At 49.0% G+C, this 17,689-nt stretch overlaps 1 long non-coding RNA gene across 3 annotated transcripts in view; it reads left to right on the top strand.

Annotated features, from left to right (window-relative positions):
• The window catches only part of LOC147350570 (uncharacterized), a 26,320-nt gene extending 8,631 nt beyond the window's left edge, over nucleotides 1-17,689 (top strand). The window contains exons 3-5 of one of the 3 annotated variants that reach the window (XR_015148985.1): nucleotides 7,903-8,072; nucleotides 8,225-8,319; nucleotides 8,730-17,689. This is a non-coding gene — a long non-coding RNA (uncharacterized LOC147350570). Of the gene's footprint in view, nucleotides 1-7,902; nucleotides 8,073-8,224 lie in introns of all 3 variants that reach the window. The other 2 variants (XR_015148986.1, XR_015148984.1) reach the window with 2 other exon arrangements.

Raw genomic sequence — 17,689 nt, 5'->3', positions numbered from 1 at the left:
GCTTGATGGCCAGAGGAATCCAGTGGCCATGTATGTGCGTATATGTATATGCATTTTTTTCTCCTGAAGACCTTAAAACCTTGAGAGAGACGGAAGAACTAGGAAAGGAGAAAAACAAAGAGAAAAGTAAAAGAAAGTCCTCAGAAGAAAGAAATGAACAACAACTAAGATAAGATTATAATCTAAAAGAAAGTCACAGAATGTGTTTTAGACTCTTCTTGTTCTTTGGCTAGGTTACAAACAAGAAAGATGTGGATAACAAGATAAACTAGACATACAAAACTAAAGCAAGAGGGCTGCTAAGTGACAAGAAAAGAGTCCCCATGTACATGTGTGTGGAGGCGGCCAACGGAGGGAGAGGCAGGCCAGAGGGATGCTCTGCAAGCAGCCTGGGTTCATCATTAGCAGCCAAGTGACGGTCACTGCAGGCTGGTGGGTGTTTAGGAAAGACAGAGACACAGAGACACCGTCGTCACGGACGGTGGAGAAGCAGACGGGAAAGGAGAGCTAATCTGTGGAGTGTGGAGGTTGGGGCAGCTTCTCGGGGGTGGGGATTTAGGTGCTGCGGGCTTCAGATCTTAGCCTTGGTGCTCATTTGCTGTGTCTCCTCAGCTAGGTCCTTAGCCTCTCTGTGCTTCAGTCTGCTCATCCTGTTTCAGGATCATGCTGTGTGCTTCACAGGTTGCTGCAGGATTAAACGAGACAGCGTGTCAAGTGCCTCGCTCTGTGAGTGCTTCTCCCGGCTTTTTCCCGGGCGATCAAAGCTAGCGGTGGGGGCTGTGGCAACTCTCTGACCCACATCTGGGTGTGAGTAAGAACCATGACCTTCTGTTGCTTGGGACACTGTCAGATCCTCAGAAGCAGGAAACAGAGTCGGTGAGCTGCCCCCTCCTCCTACCTTGAGTGATAGTGAGATTGGGGTGGGTTTCATCTGGGGGCTGCTGTGTAGGCGGCAAGTGGATCCATTTATATTCACAGGTTACTGTGTGCCGTTACTTAGCAAATTTGCTTTTTCAAAATGCCTTAATGGACCGCTATAGTAAAAAGAGAAAAATCTTTTCCTTCGTATGTGTGTGTCGGCCAAATGATATTTTTAGAGATTTATTTTTGTGTGTTCATGATGTTCTTGAATAATGTTTCCACAAGTACAGTCAAAGATAAAACATGCAGTGCACAAAATCTGGTCGTGCGTGTCTTAGCATGTGGCTGTCTCTTGAGCAGCCCCGGGCCCCGCTTCCCCAAGCTCTGCGCTGGCCGTGTCTCCTCAGGAGGCCTTGTGTGAGCTGGCTTGCTGAGGCCAGGCTGGGGGGTGGTCCTCGTCCGGTGTCACCCCTCCCCCATTTCCACCCACAGCGCGGCTCTCTGTCTGGACTCGCGGAGGCTCACTGGGTTAAGAATCCACCTGCTCAGTTGAGAGATCAGCCCGGAGTAAGCTGGAGTCTCTCTGCTGTAATTCCAAATTCTGAATAGCTCCCAGTTCTGATGCTTTGTGGTCAGCGGGGTGGGGCCATGTGCTGTGATCCCGTGGATGGGGGCCCATCCTGGGACTCCGTGGGCAGGGTGGGGGCGGGGAGCAGTTCCCTAAGATGGGACCTCATGGTAGACAGGGCACCAGGAGGCACCCAAAAGTGTCAGCTCTAGAGATCTGGAGGGAAATTCGGCACTTGTGAATCTGCCTCTGTTCCCACTCAGCTACACCCAGCTTTCTGGGCTCCTAGGTCAGCGTAGGACTGGGCAGGGAGATGGCTCTCCCAGCCACCACAGAGAGGGCAGCACCAAGAGTCTGGGAGGCAGGAGAGCCGGACCAGGAAGCAGAGAACTGAAGAGCTCTAGAACTGGGTCTACTTGGAGCCCGGCTGGAGGGTGCCGGGGTCCTCGGCAGAAGAGCCTTGCCATCGGGCTTTGGGGGGTGGCTGTCAGGGTGACAGAGCTGCCCAGGACGTGACCTGCCGGTGTCTGCTCCTTTCTCACCGCCTCTAAAAGTGAGGTCCTCTGGTGACTTTTGCTGCTGTAAAGTCATCGGAGTCTGGAGTGGCTTCTTGGGATCTAGGTGATGAAGTCAGAGTGGAAGGAACATTCTAAGCACCTCGGAACTGATTAGGGTCTCCATGACTCTTCCTGAGCCCCACCCTGGGGTCCCTCCAGCCAGTCACGGGCTCCCTTTTCTTGTCTCCCCAGTGCTAAAGTCAGCTTGTCTCTCTTACAGACTTTCGTTCCATTCTCTCCCAGTTTCCTTGTTCTTTCCAACAAATTAATGGAAAACTTCCTGAAGTCAGGGGTGGCTGTGGGCGTTCTCTTTTCTCTGTGACTCACAATCCTGGACATGGCAAAGGGTCTCGGTGAATATTTGTCCACTGAATTGAAAGCGGTTTGTAAGTCTGACCTGTTCCCAGTTAACCAAGGACCAAAGCGGGCCTGTGGGCTGGTTCCATATCTACGCAGTTAATGTCAGCATCACCAGCCATGAGTCATTTGCTTATTGCCTTTGTGGCTTTTACCAAACCTGCATTCTACCCATGTGTTTACTACTTTTCTCTAAAGTGGCTTATGTTTTTCACTTAGAAAATTAATTTTAACAGGAAACTTTATTCCATACCCATGCATTAAAACCAGTTTTTATCTTCCTGGAAATGGAAGATACACATCTCTTCAGTAGAAAGCACATGTCCATCACCCAGTGAGTGATCTCAAGGTGTCCAGTAGCACACACATCACACTTTGGGGAATTCTGATTTATGTGATGGGTGAGGATGCATTCAGAAGAATGCCCGCTCAAAAGAATGCCAGCTGGCCCTGGGCACACTTCTGGATCTTGGGCGACTTGCCATTCTGTGATCTGCGGTCACAGCAGCCAGGCGCTGCTACCTGCTGTGGCTCTCACTGAAAAGGCAGCTTTGGTGACCGTTGAGAGGGCCCATGAAAGGGCTGTGGTGCCTTTCTCTCGTCTCTGGGGACCCCCTGCTCTTTGCCCTCCTGCCCCATTCCAGGCTCCTCCTGGCAGAGTAGAAGCCACTCTTTTGTCCCCATCATGGGAACAGCTATGGTGGAGGAGGTAAAGCAGACAGAGGAGCTGGGGGAGGGAATGAGGAGAGGGAGGGGACAGAGGAGGACAGGAAGGAAGAAGAGGAGGAGGGCGAGGATGAGGGGGAGGAGATGAGAGAGGAGGAGGAAGAGGCCAGGCTGTGTGGGCTTAGGGAACAAAGCCTGGGCAGTTGTCTTGGAGAGGAGAGAATGGGGTGAGGGGTTGGACAGTGGAGGAGAGGGGTGGAGGGTTGGCCATAATACTTTGCAGCAGGAAAATGGTTTTGGGTGAGAGGGAGAAAATAGCACAATGTATATTTGTCTCTTGAGTCTTAAGACCTTGGCTGGGTGGACAAGCACAAAATCAACATTTTGGTTCTTATGTTGCAATTGGTAACCCTTCTGTAGGGTGAAAGGTTTTATCAGTAAAAGTGAAAGCAAAGTCGCTCAGTCCTGTCCGACTCTTTGCGACCCCATGGACTGTAGCCCGCCAGGCTCCTCCATCCATGGGATTCTCCAGGCAAGAGTACTGGAGTGGGTTGCCATTTCCTTCTCCAGGGGATCTTCCCGACCCAGGGATCGAACCCGGGTCTCCTGCATTGTAGGCAGACGCTTTACCATCTGAGCCACCAGGGAAGTAAAAGGCAAGGTACAAATGTAAAAGCAATAGGTTATTTTTTAGGGCAAAAATGGTCTCTCTCTGTGTTGGATGTTTGGACTTGCCTTAATCACCAGTTTGGATTTTGGCAGGTTAAGAGGTCAAGTGACACAGCAGATCATCAGTATACCTCCAGGTTCCAAATCTGTGTTCTGGCTCAGCGTAGACACGAGGCTCCTAGAGCCGACAGGGACCTTGGTGTGAAGCATCTCCTGAGCTACTTCCAGCATACTCAGCATCTCTGGAATCTGACTGTGAGTCTGGTGGGGGACTTGCCTGGCAGGTGAAGCCCTAGCTTCTCAGGGCCCCTCCAGTATCATCCAAGCTGTGATGCTGGCCAGCCCCTGTCTTCTGGACCATGGACCTCTGGCTCCTGGGCACAGATCATGGTGGTTTAGGACAAGTCTTTGCAAGGATGTTGGGAACCAGTGTGCCTGGCTAAGGACTGGAGGGGGCATTGCAAGCTCCTGGCGAGTGTTCTTCTTCTCCCTCCAGATCAGGGTACCCAGAGGATGCTCCAGGCTGTTGTGCATCTGGGTGGGTAAACCAGCCACCATATGTGTATGCTTGTGGAGTTCTGCATTTCTCTTCTTGCTTTATTTCAGACAGGGCTTTTAGCCTCTCCACACCTAAGTTGACAGTCTAATTTGAATCCCAGTTCTGCCACTTGCTAACTGTGTGACCTTTGGCAGGTTCTTAACCTCTCTGTTCCTCTATTTCTCTGTAAAATGGTGGTAATTATCGTACTGCATCTCTTTAGGGTTGTGGTGATTCAGAGACTTGACATACATTAGCATACAGAGCTCCTTGAGTTGTGTCTGATGGTCAGTAAGCACCATGGAGAAGTGTGAGCTGTTGACATCATCTGGGGCTGCTGCCTCTACCATCTCTTGTTTAAAGTAGTCTTTTATTTTTTCAAGATCCAGCTGTTCCTCTTTTTCCACCACCCCTGTTGTGCCAGGCAGGGGTCTGAGGCAGTGCTGGTTGGTGATCACCAACCATCACCTAGTGATGCTATGCTAGCCCTTCCGTCCTAACACTGCTGCTAAGTCGCTTCAGTCGTGTCCGACTCTGTACGACCCCATAGACGGCAGCCCACCAGGCTCCCCCGTCCGTGGGATTCTCCAGGCAAGATCACTGGAGTGGGTTGCCATTTCCTTCTCCAATGCATGGAAGTGAAAAGTGAAAGCGAAGTCGCTCAGTTGTGTCCGACTCTTTGCGACCCCATGGACTGCAGCCCTCCAGGCTCCTCCGCCCATGGGATTTTCCAGGCAAGAGTACTGGAGTGGGGTGCCATTCACTACCACCACGCTAACCTTCATCCTTGCCTTGAGCCTCAGTATCCTGTGAACCGCAGAGTGAATCATCTACTTTGTCTATCAAGGAACAAGGTGCTGCTCCTCCTGCCCTCCCCCGTGGTCAGCTGCCCCCTCTCTCCCCCAGTTTACGCTCTCTCAGTGGCCTTTGTCTCTGTTACCTGCTCCTCCACTTTCAGTAACCGGTCCCCACCTCGACCCTACTAGGTGTCTGGGTGCTAAGTAGACCTCCACTGAAGTCCAGCGCACGTCCACCCATCGTCTCCTGGGGGTCCTCTGCTCACCCCTCTGGGGCTCAGAAGGGCTGGGGAGAATTTCAGGGAGAAACTGCTTCAGCCTCCCACTTTGATCACACGGCCCGTGCCCCAGGCTGTATTCTTCTCTCAGGTCCCCTTGCAGGTGGGAGAGCCCCTGAGGGCAGGTCATGTTTCTTCCTGGGGTTATGCCTAGCTGCTTGGTCGCTGTGCTGCTTCTGCCATTTGGAAAGCTTCTGCTTATACCCTGGTCTGCACGATGGCTCTCCACTCCCTCTGTGGCCTGGCTGGCATCTGTTGATGGCCCGTCTGACTTTCTGGTTCCGTCCCCTTGGTTTCTGGGCTCTTTGGCGCCATGCTCTGAGGCTCAACTCTCCAAACTGTTCTTTTCGGTCTCTCCCTGGGAGATGCCACCAGATGAATTAGCACTGGCCCATTTCTCTCTGTGGTCACCTTGAGCTCTGCTCTGAGTGTGGTTGTGTCCCCTGGGGGCTCAGTGAGTACACCCTCAAGACCCAGGACCCCCAGCCTGACCTCCAAGCTGGCTTCTGCTCTTGATCCCCACTGCTGCCTTTGGGGATGGGGGTGTCCTTTGCGGCTCAGGCCCCAGCACTGTGTCTGTCCCTTGCATCTGTCTGGGCTTCCTGCCTCTTGTAGCCATTCATCCTTCCGCTCAGCTCCTCTCCTCTCACCAGTCTGGGATCTGGTCCTTCCCTTGGGTGGATTCATGCAGATTTCTCAGTGGTCTGTTCTTCCTGGTTTATCCTCAGGCTCCCTGCAGACTGCAGAACTGCCTGTATCATGGGAAACCTTCAGTGAATCCAGAGGCTGGGTCATGCACCCCAAACCTCTGAGCACAGAGTGCAGAACATCCGAGCTGACACCCAAGTGGCAGTTCCTGCCCCGTGATCCTGTTTTCAGCTCACTGCCTTCAGCTCTCTGACCCACCATTCTCTCCTCCACCCAGCTGGGCTCCACCATCCACAGCCTGCCCCTTCTTGCTTCCTCTCTGGAGGCCTCCTGGGAGCTTAGTTTTACGTGTCAACTTGGCTGGGTCGTAGGCCCAGCTGGTCAATCAAATGGGAAGCTAAGTGTTGCTGCTAAGGTATTTTGTGGATGTAGTTAGCATCTACAGTCAGTTGACTGTAAGTAAAGAAGATTGCCTGGATGATGTGGGTTGTTCCCATACAGTCAGCTGAGGTGTCCCAGAGAAGGAACTGTGCCTGCAGAATGCGGTATCAACTCCTTCTGTGTTTTCAGCTCACATTCTGTCCTAAAAATTCAGACTTGTCAGCCCCCATGATCACAGGAGCCAGTTCCTTACAAAAAATCATCCTGGGTGTGTGTGTGTGTGTTCAGTCGTGTCTGACTCTTTGCGACCCCATGGACTATAGCCCACCAGGCTCCTCTGTCCATGGGATTTTCCAGGCCAGAATACTGGAGTGGGTTGCCTCCAGGGGATCCTCTAGGGGATCTTCGCGACCCAGGGATCTAACCCGCGTCTCTTGCGTCTCCTGCATTGCTGGTGGATTCTTTACCACTGTGCCACCTGGGAAGTGTGTGTATATGTGTGTGAACATACACACACACAGATATGTGTGTATATAGTCCTGGTTCTGTTCTCTGTGAACCCTGGCTGTGAATACCTCCTGTGGCTTGGCCCAGACCTCACTTTCTGGACCCCTTCTCTGAGTAGCCAGCCTTCAGAAGCCGTGCCTTCCCACCTGCTCTGAGTGCCCTGACTGGATCCCTGTGGTTTTGCTCACCTAGTGCCTGATAGGGTTATATAGCTCTAAGGCTGTACACCCACAATTCCACTGCTGAGGAGAGGTATCCATTTTGTGCTTTTAAAAAAAATTGAAGTATACTTGATTTACAATGTTGTGTTAGTTTCAGGAATACAGTAAAGTGACTTAGTTATACATACATATATGCCTGTTGTTTTCAGATGCTTTTTCCTTATCAGATCAGATCAGTCGCTCAGTCGTGTCCGACTCTTTGCAACCCCATGAATTGCAGCACGCCAGGCCTCCCTATCCATCACCAACTCCCGGAGTTCACTCAGACTCACGTCCATCGAGTCAGTGATGCCATCCAGCCATCTCATCCTCTGTCGTCCCCTTCTCCTCCTGCCCCCAATTCCTCCCAGCATCAGAGTCTTTTCCAATGAGTCAACTCTTCGCATGAAGTGGCCAAAGTACTGGAGTTTCAGCTTTAGCATCATTCCTTCCAAAGAAATCCCAGGGCTGATCTCCTTCAGAATGGACTGGTTGGATCTCCTTGCAGTCCAAGGGACTCTCAAGAGTCTTCTCCAACACCACAGTTCAAAAGCATCAATTCTTCGGCACTCAGCCTTCTTCACAGTCCAACTCTCACATCCACACATGACCACTGGAAAAACCATAGCCTTGACTAGACGAACCTTTACCTTATAGGTTATTACAAAATATTGAGTATAGTTCCCTGTGTTATACAGTAGAACCTCATTGGTTATCTGTTTTATTTATAGTAGAGAGTATGTGTTAATCCCTAATTCCTGATTTGTCCCTTCCCCACTCCCTTTTCCGCTTGGTAACCATAAATTTGTTTTCTCTGTCTGTGGGTCTATTTCTGTCTTGTATTTAAGTTCATTTGTATCATTTTTTTTTTTAAGATTCTACATGCAAACAGTATAGTGTGATGCTGGTCTTGGTTGGCTTGCTTTGCTGAGTATGGTGATCTCTGGGTCCACTTCGTGCTTCTCTGGCCCTGCTTCAACTCCCAGAAGAACTGGGCACATAGTGGGTGGCCACCAGGTCTTCGCTGGATGCCTGTGGGGAACCGGTGAGTTGGGGATGGGGGTGGCTCTAAGCTGATTGCAAACACTCTCCTAGATTCCTGGTGGGGGTAATCAAGGGTCTCTAACCCAAGGTCATTTTTCAAAGAGTTGGTTTATTCCTTTTTTTTTTTCTTTAATATTTATTTGTCTTCTCTAGGTCTTGAATCCCAGGGACGGGGGAGCCTGGTGGGCTGCCGTCTGTGGGGTCGCACAGAGTCGGACACGACCGAAGCAACTTAGCAGCAGCAGCAGGTCTTAATTACAGCATGCAGATCTTTAGTTATGGCGTGTGAACTCTGAGCTGTGGCGTGTGGGGTCTAGCTCCCTGACCAGTTACCGGACTGGGGCTCCCTGCATTAGGAGCAAGGAGTCTTAGCCATTGGACCACCAGGATGTCCTAGTTTATTCTTTTGTGTTTGTGACCTGAGGCTCTAAAACGTACCCAGACTACATTTCTCCCCCCTTGTTCTCTGATTCTATGCCCAGCAGTGGTTTCCAGATCATAAGATATTATACAAATTCAAGTATAGCAGAGGAGACTAAGCCTTGGAACTCCTGAGTGTCCAGGTGATCATTTGGTTGGTGGATACAACTTGGTTTTTGTGTTGCTTAGAACTGCATCTTGCTGGTGGTTGAGTATCATTCTGGGATTTGTCTCCTAGGTGGCCAAGCCTTGGGTATCTCTAAGGAGTTTCAAGTGGAAAACCACGGAAGTGGCTGTATGCATTCAGACGGCTGGGTAACCTGCAGGACGGGTGCAGCCTCAGGACCGGCGGCCCAGCCTCCACCGTCCAGCTCAGTCCTTCTGTGTCCCTGGTGATGTGACACCACATTCACTCAATAAGCTCCTTGAGCTTTTCAGTTTTAACAAAAGCCACAGCCTTCCCGGACTTTTCTTTTATGGACCTAGTACATAACCCTGCTGTACATCTGCTGGGATGTTTTGAAATTGACAGCCCTCCTGCTTTCTCTTTTAACCAAACTCCACTCCTGTTGGTGAGTGAGGTGGAGTTAATGAGCCCGTGGACAGCATGGCAAGTCACTTTTGAAATGACCCAAATTCCTTTAATTTTGTTGTTTTTAAGGAAAGGTCAAATAATTGGGGGAAAAAAAACTTTTGATGAGGAGTTATACTTAGGGTTTACAAAAAAGCACACTTTGTTGATAAAATATGAACTGTTTGAAAGATTTATAAGAGTCTAAAATCCTGCATAGCCCTTCAGAATTTGAAGCAGCAGGAAACCACTGTGATATTTTTAAAGCAAGTATTTATAAAAGTAATTGGGTACTCTTGATGTGGAATAAGGAGGAAAAAAATAACGGTAAGGAAGCTATATTGGACTTGACATAAAAGTGAGGTATGTAATTTGGGAGCAGAAGGAAGGGCAAGTGACGCGTACACACAGTACCTGCGGGCCTCTCGCCCTGCAGAGCTGGAGGCAGGACAGAATGGTGCTGGAGGGAGGAGGGCTCTGCAGGGCCCACGAGCAGTGCTCAGGTATCGCAGCTAATGTCTGAAACTCCAGTGTAAAACTCCGAGGCCCTCTAAAACAGATTCCATGCAAATGGGACAGAAAACACATGTTTCTGAGAACATTTTGGTTAAAATTAAAAATGTGGCAGAGATTGTGCCAATAATTTACTCGAGAATATCCAAACCAGATGCTGCTAGCCGGTAATTCCAAGTAACTTGCCAAAATTATGTATTTACTTTAATCCTAGAGATGAAGTTAAAATATGCATGGTTTTTGTTATTTGTGATGTAGAAAAAAAAATCTGATGTGACTTCAGCTAATACCGGGTAGAAGACAAAGAAATGGGCAAGGTATGTCTATTAACTGCTGCTCGAACCCATAGTGGAGTAAAATTGCTGAAAAAACAGTTTCTCAAAAAGTGCAAGGCTTTGGGAAGTTAGGCAGACATTTTTGGGTAGGATGTTAATTCTTGAAACAACAACCTTGCATTAAGACAGTGTTTCTACCGGTAACAGTTCTAATTCCCGAGTGGCTCCCACTCACGGACGTACTATATTATGGATGCCAAACATTTGGATGCAAATGGAAAAAAAGTTCACTCATCTCTCTGATTTCTGTTCTCTATAAAGCCAGATAATCATATAGTGGAACTAGCTGGTCAGCAGACATTTTTGGGTTCCTATTTAGATATTTAGCATCTATCTGGACAGAGGCAATTTAGTTTAGTAGGTCAACATGCAAGCTCTGAAGTCAGACTAGATGGGTTCAAATTCTACGTTGTCATATATAAGCTGCAGCTGCTGCTGCTAAGTCGCTTCAGTCGTGTCCGACTCTGTGCGACCCCATAGACAGAAGCCCACTAGGCTCCTCTGGGATTCTCCAGGCAATAACACTGGAGTGGGTTGCCATTTCCTTCTCCAATGCATGAAAGTGAAAAGTGAAAGTGAAATCGCTCAGTCGTGCCTGACTTAGCGACCCCATAGACTCCAGCCTACCAGGCTCCTCCATCCATGGGATTTTCCAGGCAAGAGTACTGGAGTGGGTTGCCGTTGCCTTCTCTGATATATAAGCTATGGGGTAGTTATTTAAGTTCTCTGTGTTTAGTTTTCTCATCTCTAAAATGAGTGTAGTAACAGTATCTACCTTGTAGAGTTGTTCGGAGGGTTAGATCAGTTAGTACTTGGTATAGTACTTAGTATAACACCTGAACACAGAAAAACCCTAAAAAAAATACTACTCGACTTCATTCTGTATGACCTGGTAGCAGGCTTCCTGTTCCATCTAATTTGTATGTGGCTCTAGACTAGTCCTTCTAAGATGCACATCTGATCTCTGTCAGTCCTTTGGGGACTTTCCACAGTGCCCCCCAGCCCCTAAACCATTCCTACAGGATGAAGCCTGGCTCACTAGCATGGCAGGTAAAACTTCCTGCCCAATGGACCTGTACTTGGCACACAGGCTCCAAGAAGTGTTTGGAGGTTTCTGAAATGTGCTACCTATTCAGGTAAGGAATGAGGGATCCAGGCACCATGCCCATTTTATGGGATGAGTAGTGGTGTGGGCTTCAGTCTGGGACGGAACCCCACTTCTGACTGGGTGCTGTTTGGGGTCTGTCTTATTGTGCATAATTTGAGGGGCATTAAAAAGCAGAGACATTACTTTGCCAACAAAGGTCCATCTAGTCAAGACTATGGTTTTTCCAGTGGTCATGTATGGATGTGAGAGTTGGACTGTGAAGAAACCTGAGTGCCAAAGAATTAATGCTTTTGAACTGTGGTGTTAGAGAAGACTCTTGAGAGTCCCTTGGACTGCAAGGAGATCCAACCAGTCCATCCTAAAGGACATCAGTTCTGGGTGTTCATTGGAAGGAATGATGCTGAAGCTGAAACTCCAGTACTTTGGCCACCTCATGCGAAGAGTTGACTCATTGGAAAAGACCCTGATGCTGGGAGGGATTGGGGGCAGGAGAAGGGGATGACAGAGGGTGAGATGGCTGGATGCCATCACCAACTGGATGGACATGAGTTTGGGTAAACTCCGGGAGTTGGTGATGGACAGGGATGCCTGGCGTGCTGCGATTCATGGGATCGCAAAGAGTCGGACACGACTGAACTGAACTGAACTGAGGAACCAGGCAGCTCTCTCTGCTTCCAGATTCCTGCTTGGGTTTGGTCCGTCGTATGATATGGTGCCACCAAGGAGTCAGGTCCGACGACAGCGGGGCTCTGGTCCTGCCTCTGCCCCTCGTTTGCGGGTGGACCTGATTGGCTTCCTAGGTCTCTGTGGAAATGGAGGAGGCCTGTCGGGATGGGGGCGTGGCTTCCCTCCAGAGGGTGGAGAGACACGATCAGGGGGAGGAGGAGGGCCTCCCTACTTGCCCCTCTGCCTGGCTCTTGGCTCTTGGCGCCTGCTCGCGCTCGGGACATGTGCCGCCCGTGCCTGGTCCACAGGAGACCCCAGTCCGGTGCCCATGGATTGAAGAAATGATTTGTGTCGTTGGTGACACTTCGGACAGTCCTTCACTCGTGAACAGTACTCTCTTCCCTTCCGGTCTGATAATCAGCTCCTCCACCCAGGCTCCCTCTGCATTAGCCAGCATAATCTTGCGGTTCACCTTGGGGAATTGACATCTTTCTTCTGGATGCTTCAAAAAATAACCTAAGTGCTCACTAGGCTCCATTCCTGCAATTTGCCTCCTATTTCTTACACTCGCCCCTTAGCTTTGGAAACGATCCGGGACCTCTCTGGCTTTACAGAAGGGACAAGGGTCTCCCTGGAGGACTGCAGCTTCTCTACTGCTGCCCCTCCCCCAAATCTGTAGAGAGGCTGCTCTTCAGGGCACCTCCGTTATTGACCTGTTTTCTTCCTGATTATCCTTCTCACATGAAGGTGGAGTATCGTGCAAGCTGTCCCCAGGGAGGGCTCTGCTTTTTGTCTTGAGTTGAGAAGCAGTTGCAAAACTGCTGGCTTCTAGAACTTGCAGTATGCTCTGAGGGTATTGATGGTGTTAGCCTTAAGCAAGGAAGATCCCTGCCTGCTAAGAAGTTTCCATCAAGGCTCACTTTTTTGCTCTTTTCCTAGTTTCAAGAAAACTTCAAAAAGTAAGACACCTCCTCCCTGCCCCCCACCACCGCCTTGGGGGCAAGAACCGTACCAGCTATCAGACACACTTGAGACTGCGGTCATTGTCCCAGCCAGAAGAGTCCAGCCCAAGAATGTGTGGGTTAACCCGTGCGCCCCGCCAGAAGGAGGGTTTGGGGCGGTGACCTGCCTTCTCTGAGCGCGGGCGGTGGGCCACACGGCGCTGCCTGTGCAGTGCGGTACAGTGCTGGTCATTGACACCCTGTGCGTCTGCAGGGAGAGTGGACTAAGCAGACCTTTTTCTTCTTTAAATCCGAGGAATGTGTGAAAGGCAAGAGTGTCCAGCCAGAAAGGAGTGGCCACTGACTGTGCCTCTGGCACTCCCCCGCCCCCCCGCCCCAGCCAGCTCTCCCGGCCCCTCCCCAGCCACAGCCTTGCTTGCTGTCAGTTTGTCAACAACTCGGACTGAGGTGCTCTGTCTTGGGGCTCTGTAGGTGCATGGCAGACAGAAGAGGTGGCATCTGCTGCTGCTTCAAGCAAGGGGTGGAGGGTCGACTCCCCCGGGAAGCTGTTTATTTCTGTTGAGGAATTCTGCTGGCAATTAGGCCAGGTTGCCGCTGTGAAAACACAAGTGTGTTGGTGATGGTCTGGTGCTCATATGCACACGCATGCACACATCCTTGTCCCTGCGGACACACACGTGCACCCATACCTCCACATGCACACACTTACAGGCTCTTGTGCCCCCTCCCCCGCTGCATGCCCCCGTCATTCATGCAGGAGCTTGAACACACTCACACACACATGTGGACACACACTCACTTCACAGATCCTTTATTAAGCCGGAGAACATAAACATCAAACAACACCCTATTTATAGAAGCAGTAAACCGAGCAGAAACTAGTACGATCCATGCCAACCCTAAATCTCAAACTTTTCTCTCTACTCTTTTTAACTGGGAATGCTTCATCTGTTTCCTTCCCTCTGTCTCATTCCGCTCTGAGAGGCTGCTGCTTCTTCCCATGCTTTGGCTTTGAAAGATGCCCTTGAGCCTTATTTTCGGCTCTGACCAGGATGAAAGCGCTCACTCTGCCTTTTCTGGGCGTTTCGTGGCCTCTGGGATCAGGCTGCCTGGGGCTGTAGGGCGACTCTGACACTTCCTGGCTGTGTGAACTGGAACAAGCCGCTCTTTATGCCTCAGTTTCCTTTTCTGGAAGATGGGGATCGTCACAGTACCACCTTTCAGGGGTGTCTTGAGAATTAAACGCTGAGCCCAGTGTCAGGCACATAGATATATCCGATAAATAGTAATGATGATTTGTTTCCTCCTGCCCCTGACTAGTCTTCAGAGAGTCTCTTGGCTGTCTTGGGCTCTGATACTCAACTACCTAAGTGTTTGTGCTTTGTGCGAACAAACGGTCCTTCTTTTCCACCTGAGCTGGAAGAGAAAGAGCCAGCATGATTAGACACATTTTTTCATGATTCCTTTCTTTAATCCATAGGCTTCTGTGTACCTGACTGTCTCTGTTTTCACTCTTTTGAGCTATAGTTGGGATTATTCCTAATTTGCATCACATGGTTTCTTAGCAACCATCACTAATATAAGATCAGGTACAAAAATACTTTTGGTTAGAATTTCAAACGTCTTAGTTTATTGTAGACCATTGCTTTAAAAAATATTTACTTTGATTCTTTTCCTACATTATTTCAAAAGTAATGCGACTTCATTGTAAACTATTTAGAATGCTCAGATAATCAGAATGAAAATCACCCTTCTGTCAGCATCCTTCCAGTTTTAAACATGTATATATTTGTACCAAATGGGAATTGGTGTACACATTCGTTTTGCAAACAGCCCCTACCTCCATTTCACAATGTTCATCTGTCCATCATGTTTTTAAATGATTTTTTAAATTAAAATTGTATTTTATTATATAAATTGTATTGAAGTATAAATTGTATTGTATTGAAGTATAGTGGATTTACAACATTGTGTTAATTTCTGCTGTACAGCAGAGTGATTCAGTTATATATACATAGACATTCTTTTTTTAAAAAATATTCTTTCCCATTATGGTTTATCATAAGATACCAAATATAGTTCCCTGTTTTATACCATAGGAACTTGTTATTCGTTCTATCTATGATAGTTTTCATCTACTAACCCCAAACTCCCACTGCATCCCTCCCCCACTTTTATATGATTTTTTTTAAAAGTATTTTAAATCAGATGAAATGTGGCTTCTCCAAGAGAAGCACCGTTCCCGTGTACACGCTCAGCGGAGAGGGGGTGGCCGTGTGGTGGTAGTGAGCTGGATTGGCTGCATCCAGGAGCGGCCCCGCTGTGCACTCCTGTGGGAAGGGCAGGGAGGATGCAGTTAGAATGTGGGTAGGGAAAGCACCTCCCCCTCCTGACTTTGTTCTTGCAACTGTAGATGGCTTTCAGCCCTGGTGTGAGTAGACGGATGGACAGCCTGCTGCCATTGGCATTTACTGACACCAGGGCAGTTACAGGGAAATATGGACTCCTTGGGACCTGGCCATGGAGCTGAGGGATGTAGGGCTCGCCTCCCAGGGAAGCAGGCGGTGGTTCACAGAGATGCAGGAGCCAAATTATCTGCATTCAGGTCGCACTGCTGCTGCTTGTATGTTGGGCAGATCTTTCTCTGTGCCTCAGTGTCCTCAGCTATGAAATGAAGATTCTCTCTTAATGCAGTTATATGGATTAAGTTAATATGCACAGACAAAACACTTCGTGTCTGATCTGTAAGTGCAGTGTGAACATTGCTCGCGGGTGTTACTGTTGTAGGGAGTGATTTTTAACCTTGGTTGCACATTTGGGGGGAGCTTAAAACATCACTGATCGCTCTGTCTCACCCAAATCAATGGAATTTGAACCTTTGTCAACATAGTGGGCCTCAGGCAGAGAGCTTTTTTTTTTTTTTTCCTCGAGTGATTCTAATATGCAGCCAAGACTGAGAACCATATAGTGGAGGGGGAGCTGGTGCCCCTCCAGTCTTTGATTGACAACAGGACTTCACTGGTAATGAGGGCAGGTGACAGTACTTGGGATCTGCCTGTGGCTAAGGTAGTCAGACAAGGAGGCTGTTAGATGGCGGTGACCCTGGTGACCTTGGCGCCCTGTATAAGCAAACCTAAGCCTAAGCCAGAGTCAGTGCACTCAAATCTAAGAAAACAAAACTCAGGAATGACTAATTATAAACAGCCAACTAGATTTACTCAAATCTGAGAAAATGAAACTCAAGAGCAACTGTCCTGTTGGGCAAATAGATTTGTCCAATTAAAGTAACTGTTTAAGCTACAGCCAATTAAATGATTGCTTTGCTTTGCTTCTGTCTCTTCACCATAAAAGCCTCCACCCTCACCCCTGCCTTCCTTGCTCCTATAAAGCCTTCAAAATTTCACATGTCTCAGTTTACCTTTTCTCACTCTGCAGACATAAGGATTTACCCTGGCAGCTTTAAGCGACCCTGTGTGGTGGTGCTCAAGCCTACCCCCAAGGAACTTTGGAGCAGAGATTCTTGGGTTTGATTTGAACTTGGAGATTCCTGGAGATTCTTATTCAGAGGGTCTGCGGCAGGGCTTAGGAAGCTAGATTTTGAAAAGCGTCCAGGATAATGGGCGGACTAGCCGTTGCCAGTTACAGATCCTCCGCTTCTCTGAGCCTCAGTTTCCTCGGCTGTAAAATGGGGATGACAGGACACGTTGCAAGGTTGTTGTGAGGATTAGAGATGCGAGGACCCCTCCTTTCTTCAGACAGCAGACAGGGTGGATGCGGGGACAGCGGTGGCTGGCGGCTGAGCAGGCTCCATACCCATGTCCTCAGGCTGGCAGTGCCCCCAGGCCGAGCCAGATGGGATGGGATTCACGCTCAGGTGTGGCCAGCGCTTGACCCCACACCCTCCTTTCCCAGCAAGAGGAGGTGCCTTTTTCTGAGCCCCCAAGGCTCCTGTTTCTCTGTATGTGGAACGGATTGTGTTAGATGTGTACGGTTGCTGTAACAACTACCGTAAGCTCATTGAGTTAAGACAACACCAGCTTATCATCCAACATGGGTCTCCCTGGGCTACAGTCAAGGTGTCAGCATGTCTGTGTTCCCTGCGTGTATTGGTCGCTCAGTCGTGTCCGACTCTGTGTGACCCCATGGCCTGCAGCCCACCAGGCTCCTCTATCCATGGGATTCTCCAGGCAAGAATACTGGAGTGTATTGCCATTCCCTTCTCCAGGGGATCTTCCTGACTCAGGGATTGAACCCACGTCTCCAGCGCTTCCTGCATTAGCAGGCAGATTCTTTACCACTGAGCCACCTGTTCTCTTTGGAGGCTTTAAAGGTGAATGAGTTGCTTTGCCTCTTGCAGCTTAGAGAGGCTGCCTTTCTCCACCTTTAAAGCCAGCAGGGGCAGTTTGAGTCCTTCCTTTGAGAGCATCACTCTGACCTGGTCTGCTGATTCCCTCTTCCACCGTAAGGATGCCGGGGACTCTGTTAGGCCCTCCTGGAAATCCAGAATGATTCCCTTATTTTAAGGTCAGCTAATTATCAGCCTTCATTCCCATTTTCCATGGTAAGTAACATTTTCATAGGTTCTGGGGATTATAGGATGTGGACATCTTTGGGGACCATTCTGCTGCCCACCACTTCTATTGTCTTGAACGATTTTTTTTTTTTTTTAGATCGTTTGCTGTTACGAATCTCAGGTGGAGATTAATCTCATCACCCTATCCAGGTGTAAACTCAAAGACTGAAATTATGTCTTGCTCCTCCATGAATTGCCTATAACTTGCATTTTAAACCCAGGTTTCTGTTATCCCTGGGGGTATGGAAGAACTTTCCATGGGGATGTGAGCAAAGGTAGTTCGAAATGAATCCACTCCAGCATCCTTTGCTCGAACACGTCTGCCTGAGAGTGCACCTGTTGTGGAGGCCCGTTCTCCTTTGTTCCTCTTCTTTCCAGATGCTTTTCTCTCACTTTTTCAGAGGAAGTGGCAGCTCTTCCCCGCCCTAAAGTGCCAAACAGAGACATTAAAAATACCCATGTCTGTGAAA

This window comes from Bos grunniens, chromosome 20, assembly GCF_055505025.1.
Source record: "Bos grunniens cultivar Pamir isolate PY7600 chromosome 20, Bosgru_T2T1.0, whole genome shotgun sequence".
NCBI lineage: Eukaryota > Metazoa > Chordata > Mammalia > Artiodactyla > Bovidae > Bos > Bos grunniens.
The sequence above is the reverse complement of the archived record's forward strand: the minus strand, read 5'-3'. Positions and strand labels throughout refer to the sequence as shown.